Consider the following 8,130-nt stretch of genomic DNA (forward strand, 5'->3'; position numbering starts at 1 on the left):
GTATTGTTGCAGTGGTCTGAGAAAAATTATTAGCTGATATTTCACGATTCTTTGCATTCAAATCTTCTAATTGTTTTTTAACTTCAGTTATTTCACTTTTCAACGTTGTTTAGACCAGCGGTCCAAAACCTCATACTTTTGAGGTAGCCCTAGTATTTCTTTTTGTTCAATAAGGTTAACAGAGGTGATCGAACGGTTTAAGCTATCTATGTTAAAACATCGCACAGATGAATAAACCGTTCGACAACAGCCGGTGCTAACATTTTTATAAGTTTTCCGCCACTTGGATTTTGATTGCTTACCGATCGCACGCAGCCGTCCTGTTCCAGATTGTACAAGGTAACCTGTAATTGAATATTGTTACATATATACATATTAAACAATAATTTATAATTATTAAAAGCACCTTTATACTTAACATTAATACCAACCTTTTTATTTATTTTCGTTCCATTGAAACTTGACCGGTCGAACTTTTGGAGTTTTGGTTCGCGTCAAGACATTTGGTCCTTACAACGCCTTATAAATTGCAATTCCAGCACCAGTGGAAATCCTTGCTAGCCAACCGAGAATTTGGAGTCCAGTTCTGATAAAACAAATTACCAGCGGCTGAATTTAAAATCAGGGCATAACAACAGCAATTTTTCATCGATGTACACAATCCACGACAACTACAATAAAATTAAAAGTAAGTGGTTTAAAATTATCAGTGCGCACATAAATAGTTTTATATAAATAATTAAGTAATAAAGTGAGAAAAAAATATTTTTTTATGAAAGTTAAAAGGTGAAACGAGTGTTCTGTGATTTAAAGGAAAATTTGTACAAGTAACCCTTTTGATTATCAGGTATTTCCCCCCACCAGTGGTAAGGCATACTTGACACGGCTTAAGGGTCTTCAGTGTCACACGCACACACGTGCTTGTACAAATCAGTGTTTGAGAGTGATAGAGAAGTGCACGTAATTTTCTGTTGAGGATTAAGTAATCCAAGTTACTTTGGAGTTTAGACGTGACTTGCTCTTCGTATCCTCTTCACTTCCCACAACAACAACACTGCGCGGTGGTCATAACCCCACTTTAATAAAATTTGCACGGCAGAATTTTTTTTAACACAAAATCACTTCACCGTTTCCATTTTCATTTTTTCGATAATTCAGTTTTACAAAACCTTGGAGTATTTTGCAAAATAAAATACATGCAAGTGAGAGACGCACACGTAAATTTCGTGTTTGAGGTGTGCTTGAAGTTGATGATGATGATTCATCACTAGGTGGCTTATAGTTGGCAGCATTTTTTAGTTGATCAAACATTTCATTCAGTTTAGCACGAGCTGCTTCAATTATTGCTTCAGCTTGGGTCGTCACCCCAGATTGATTGGTAATGAGTGCCATTTCATTTGGATTCTTTGAAACTGTGCCATGTGCTGATGAAATATCTGTGATATCTTTTTTTGATTTTGCGTTACGTATGCGTGTTTTATTTTTCCGACCTACTTTAGCTTTTGACCCCGAACAAGTTGCTTCATCGTTTTTTGCTTCCTTATTTCTCTTTTGTGTGCTACCCTCAGGAGCGTCACTATCAACATTTTTCAGTTGATCAAACATTTCGTTGAGTTCTTTATGTGTCACGTCTTTGCATTTACCTTCTGCAGTTGCCTTACTTAATTTGCGCTTTTGGTTTTTGTTTTTCTTCGCTATCTGAGTGTCCCTTTCATTATTGTTTACTGTCATATTTTGTGGATTGATCGCCGCGGGTGCTTCGCTCTCTCTTGGCGGTTGTGCCACATTTACTACACCTGCCTTCTCTGTCATAAGCGCTATGTCTTCAGATTCCTTGGAATTTTCTTCGATTGGATGCAGCTTCGTGATGACTGCGTTATAATTCGTAATTGCACTGCATACGGTTCCTGATGCTGTATTCGTATCACCTAATGAGCTTAAAGAGTGACCATGTTCCTCACTAACTGTACTTTTCTTTGAAGGCCTACATATTTTCTTTTTTGCTACTTTTTTTACAGTGCTTGAAGCAATTGGAACTGAAATATTGTTTAAGCTTGCTGATATTCTTGCTTTCTGTAAGCGTTTTAGTCTCGCTTTAGCTGAACGCTGCTCGGCAGCTGCCATCAATGAATTAAATAAATCTTTTCTCAAGGCTTCAAGGCTTTCTTTCCTTGGTACTAGCCGTCGCTTTGATCGGCGCACACCTTCATCACCAACTGCGGATTCTGTGTTACTAATTTCAACTTGACGAGTTGATACTTCAGTGCGTTCGGAAGCTTTTCTCTTTCGTGGACGTGCACGAGATGCAGGCATTATTGGTTTTTCGAATAGTTTTGAAGAATTTTTACCAGCTGATGTTGGCGATGGCACTGGCAATGGATCACCACTTTTACGCGACGGCGTTGCAATCAATGGCGGTGGTGGTGGTGATGATATATGTAAGATGGATATTGGCCTTGTAGGTGCAAAATCGAGCGGTGGTGGTATTGGCTGTATTGCTGCAGTGGTCTGAGAAAAATTATTAGCTGATATTTCACGATTCTTTGCATTCAAATCTTCTAATTGTTTTTTAAGTTCAGTTATTTCAGTTTTCAACGTTGTTTAGACCAGCGGTCCAAAACCTCATACTTTTGAGGTAGCCCTAGTATTTCTTTTTGTTCAATAAGGTTAACAGAGGTGATCGAACGGTTTAAGCTATCTATGTTAAAACATCGCACAGATGAATAAACCGTTCGACAACAACCGGTGCTAACATTTTTATAAGTTTTCCGCCACTTGGATTTTGATTGCTTACCGATCGCACGCAGCCGTCCTGTTCCAGATTGTACAAGGTAACCTGTAATTGAATATTGTTACATATATACATATTAAACAATAATTTATAATTATTAAGAGCACCTTTATACTTAACATTAATACCAACCTTTTTATTTATTTTCGTTCCATTGAAACTTGACCGGTCGAACTTTTGGAGTTTTGGTTCGCGTCAAGACATTTGGTCCTTACAACGCCTTATAAATTGCAATTCCAGCACCAGTGGAAATCCTTGCTAGCCAACCGAGAATTTGGAGTCCAGTTCTGATAAAACAAATTACCAGCGGCTGAATTTAAAATCAGGGCATAACAACAGCAATTTTTCATCGATGTACACAATCCACGACAACTACAATAAAATTAAAAGTTAGTGGTTTTAAATTATCAGTGCGCACATAAATAGTTTTATATAAATAATTAAGTAATAAAGTGAGAAAAAAATATTTTTTTGTGAAAGTTAAAAGGTGAAATGAGTGTTCTGTGATTTAAAGGAAAATTTGTACAAGTAACCCTTTTGATCATCAGGTATTTCCCCCCACCAGTGGTAAGGAATACTTGACACGGCTTAAGGGTCTTCAGTGTCACACGCACACACGTACTTGTACAAATCAGTGTTTGAGAGTGATAGAGAAGTGCACGTAATTTTCTGTTGAGGATTAAGTAATCCAAGTTAGTTTGGAGTTTAGACGTGACTTGCTCTTCATATCCTCTTCACTTCCCAAAACAACAACACTGCGCGGTGGTCATAACCCCACTTTAATTAAATTTGCACGGCAGAATTTTTTTTAACACAAAATCACTTCACCGTTTCCATTTTCATTTTTTCGATAATTCAGTTTTACAACGCCTTGGAGTATTTTGCAAAATAAAATATATGCAAGTGAGAGACGCACACGTAAATTTCGTGTTTGAGATGAGCTTGAAGTTGATGATGATGGTGCATCACTAGGTGGCTTATAGTTGGCAGCATTTTTTAGTTGATCAAACATTTCATTCAGTTTAGCACGAGCTGCTTCAATTATTGCTTCAGCTGGGGTCTTCACCCCAGATTGATTGGTAATGAGTGCCATTTCATTTGGATTCTTTGAAATTGTGCCATGTGCTGATGAAATATCTGTGATATCTTTTTTTGATTTTGCGTTACGTACGCGTGTTTTATTTTTCCGACCTACTTTAGCTTTTGACCCCGAACAAGTTGCTTCATCATTTTTTGCTTCCTTAGTTCTCTTTTGTGTGCTACCCTCAGGAGCGTCACTATCAACATTTTTCAGTTGATCAAACATTTCGTTGAGTTCTTTATGTGTCACGTCTTTGCATTTACCTTATGCAGTTGCCTTACTTAATTTACGCTTTTGTTTTTTGTTTTTCTTCGCTATCTGAGTGTCCCTTTCATTATTATTTACTGCCATATTTTGTGGATTGATCGCCGCGGGTGCTTCGCTCTCTCTTGGCGGTTGTGCCACATTTACTACACCTGCCTTCTCTGTCATAAGCGCTATGTCTTCAGATTCCTTGGAATTTTTTTCGATTGGATGCAGCTTCGTGATGACTGCGTTATAATTCGTAATTGCACTGCATACGGTTCCTGATGCTGTATTCGTATCACCTAATGAGCTTAAAGAGTGACCATGTTCCTCACTAAATGTACTTTTCTTTGAAGGCCTACATATTTTCTTTTTTGCTACTTTTTTTACAGTGCTTGAAGCAATTGGAACTGAAATATTGTTTAAGCTTGCTGATATTCTTGCTTTCTGTAAGCGTTTTAGTCTAGCTTTAGCTGAACGCTGCTCGGCAGCTGCCATCAATGAATTAAATAAATCTTTTCTCAAGGCTTCAAGGCTTTCTTTCCATGGTACTAGCCGTCGCTTTGATCGGCGCACACCTTCATCACCAACTGCGGATTCTGTGTTACTACTTTCAACTTGACGAGTTGATACTTCAGTGCGTTCGGGAGCTTTTCTCTTTCGTGGACGTGCACGAGATGCATGCATTATTGGTTTTTCGAATAGTTTTGAAGAATTTTTACCAGCTGATGTTGGCGATGGCACTGGTAATGGATCACCACTTTTATGCGACGACGTCGCAATCAATGGCGGTGGTGGTGGTGATGATATATGTAAGTTGGATATTGGCCTTGTAGGTGCAAAATCGGGCGGTGGTGGTATTAGCTGTATTGTTGCAGTGGTCTGAGAAAAATTATTAGCTGATATTTCACGATTCTTTGCATTCAAATCTTCTAATTGTTTCTTAAGTTCAGTTATTTCAGTTTTCAACGTTGTTTAGACCAGCGGTCCAAAACCTCATACATTTCAGGTAGCCCTAGTATTTATTTTTGTTCAATAAGGTTAACAGAGGTGATCGAACGGTTTAAGCTATCTATGTTAAAACATCGCACAGATAAATAAACCGTTCGACAACAACCGGTGCCAACATTTTTATAAGTTTTCCGCCACTTGGATTTTGATTGCTTACCGATCGCACGCAGCCGTCCTGTTCCAGATTGTACAAGGTAACCTGTAATTGAATATTGTTACATATATACATATTAAATAATAATTTATAATTATTAAAAGCACCTTTATACTTAACATTAATACCAACCTTTTTATTTATTTTCGTTCCATTGAAACTTGACCGGTCGAACTTTTGGAGTTTTGGTTCGCGTCAAGACATTTGGTCCTTACAACGCCTTATAAATTGCAATTCCAGCACCAGTGGAAATCCTTGCTAGCCAACCGAGAATTTGGAGTCCAGTTCTGATAAAACAAATTACCAGCGGCTGAATTTAAAATCAGGGCATAACAACAGCAATTTTTCATCGATGTACACAATCCACGACAACTACAATAAAATTAAAAGTAAGTGGTTTTAAATTATCAGTGCGCACATAAATAGTTTTATATAAATAATTAAGTAATAAAGTGAGAAAAAAATATTTTTTTGTGAAAGTTAAAAGGTGAAATGAGTGTTCTGTGATTTAAAGGAAAATTTGTACAAGTAACCCTATTGATCATCAGGTATTTCCCCCCACCAGTGGTAAGGAATACTTGACACGGCTTAAGGGTCTTCAGTGTCACACGCACACACGTACTTGTACAAATCAGTGTTTGAGAGTGATAGAGAAGTGCACGTAATTTTCTGTTGAGGATTAAGTAATCCAAGTTAGTTTGGAGTTTAGACGTGACTTGCTCTTCATATCCTCTTCACTTCCCAAAACAACAACACTGCGCGGTGGTCATAACCCCACTTTAATTAAATTTGCACGGCAGAATTTTTTTTATCACAAAATCACTTCACCGTTTCCGTTTCCATTTTTTCGATAATTCAGTTTTACAACACCTTGGAGTATTTTGCAAAATAAAATACATGCAAGTGAGAGACGCACACGTAAATTTCGTGTTTGAGATGTGCTTGAAGTTGATGATGATGATGCATCACTAGGTGGCTTATAGTTGGCAGCATTTTTTAGTTGATCAAACATTTCATTCAGTTTAGCACGAGCTGCTTCAATTATTGCTTCAGCTTGGGTCGTCACCCCAGATTGATTGGTGCCATTTCATTTGGATTCTTTGAAACTGTGCCATGTGCTGATGAAATATCTGTGATATCTTTTTTTGATTTTGCGTTACGTACGCGTGTTTTATTTTTCCGACCTACTTTAGCTTTTGACCCCGAACAAGTTGCTTCATCGTTTTTTGCTTCCTTAGTTCTCTTTTGTGTGCTACCCTCAGGAGCGTCACTATCAACATTTTTCAGTTGATCAAACATTTCGTTGAGTTCTTTATGTGTCACGTCTTTGCATTTACCTTCTGCAGTTGCCTTACTTATTTTACGCTTTTGTTTTTTGTTTTTCTTCGCTATCTGATTGTCCCTTTCATTATTATTTACTGCCATATTTTGTGGATTGATCGCCGCGGGTGCTTCGCTCCCTCTTGGCGGTTGTGCCACATTTACTACACCTGCCTTCTCTGTCATAAGCGCTATGTCTTCAGATTCCTTGGAATTTTTTTCGATTGGATGCAGCTTCGTGATGACTGCGTTATAATTCGTAATTGCACTGCATACGGTTCCTGATGCTGTATTCGTATCACCTAACGAGCTTAAAGAGTGACCATGTTCCTCACTAAATGTACTTTTCTTTGAAGGCCTACATATTTTCTTTTTTGCTACTTTTTTTACAGTGCTTGAAGCAATTGGAACTGAAATATTGTTTAAGCTTGCTGATATTCTTGCTTTCTGTAAGCGTTTTAGTCTAGCTTTAGCTGAACGCTGCTCGGCAGCTGCCATCAATGAATTAAATAAATATTTTCTCAAGGCTTCAAGGCTTTCTTTCCTTGGTACTAGCCGTCGCTTTGATCGGCGCACACCTTCATCACCAACTGCGGATTCTGTGTTAGTACTTTCAACTTGACGAGTTGATACTTCAGTGCGTTCGGAAGCTTTTCTCTTTCGTGGACGTGCACGAGATGCAGGCATTATTGGTTTTTCGAATAGTTTTGAAGAATTTTTACCAGCTGATGTTGGCGATGGCACTGGTAATGGATCACCACTTTTATGCGACGACGTTGCAATCAATGGAGGTGGTGGTGGTGATGATATATGTAAGTTGGATATTGGCCTTGTAGGTGCAAAATCGGGCGGTGGTGGTATTAGCTGTATTGCTGCAGTGGTCTGAGAAAAATTATTAGCTGATATTTCACGATTCTTTGCATTCAAATCTTCTAATTGTTTTTTAAGTTCAGTTATTTCAGTTTTCAACGTTGTTTAGACCAGCGGTCCAAAACCTCATACTTTTGAGGTAGCCCTAGTATTTCTTTTTGTTCAATAAGGTTAACAGAGGTGATCGAACGGTTTAAGTTATCTATGTTAAAACATCGCACAGATGAATAAACCGTTCGACAACAACCGGTGCTAACATTTTTATAAGTTTTCCGCCACTTGGATTTTGATTGCTTACCGATCGCACGCAGCCGTCCTGTTCCAGATTGTACAAGGTAACCTGTAATTGAATATTGTTACATATATACATATTAAACAATAATTTATAATTATTAAAAGCACCTTTATACTTAACATTAATACCAACCTTTTTATTTATTTTCGTTCCATTGAAACTTGACCGGTCGAACTTTTGGAGTTTTGGTTCTCGTCAAGACATTTGGTCCTTACAACGCCTTATAAATTGCAATTCCAGCACCAGTGGAAATCCTTGCTGGCCAACCGAGAATTTGGAGTCCAGTTCTGATAAAACAAATTACCAGCGGCTGAATTTAAAATCAGGGCATAACAACAGCAATTTTTCATCGATGTACACAA

The 8,130-nt window shown here is 37.9% G+C and overlaps 1 long non-coding RNA gene across 1 annotated transcript; it reads right to left on the bottom strand.

The window, feature by feature from the left end:
- Positions 1 to 282: 282 nt before the first annotated feature.
- LOC137247119 (uncharacterized) lies at positions 283 to 8,130 on the bottom strand. The gene is made up of 8 exons (XR_010951780.1): positions 7,901 to 8,130; positions 7,772 to 7,813; positions 5,416 to 5,655; positions 5,287 to 5,328; positions 2,924 to 3,163; positions 2,795 to 2,836; positions 432 to 671; positions 283 to 344 (listed from the first exon to the last, which is right to left on the bottom strand). It is a non-coding gene; the product is annotated as an uncharacterized lncRNA (long non-coding RNA).

This window comes from Eurosta solidaginis, chromosome 3 (assembly GCF_040869045.1).
Source record: "Eurosta solidaginis isolate ZX-2024a chromosome 3, ASM4086904v1, whole genome shotgun sequence".
Lineage (NCBI taxonomy): Eukaryota > Metazoa > Arthropoda > Insecta > Diptera > Tephritidae > Eurosta > Eurosta solidaginis.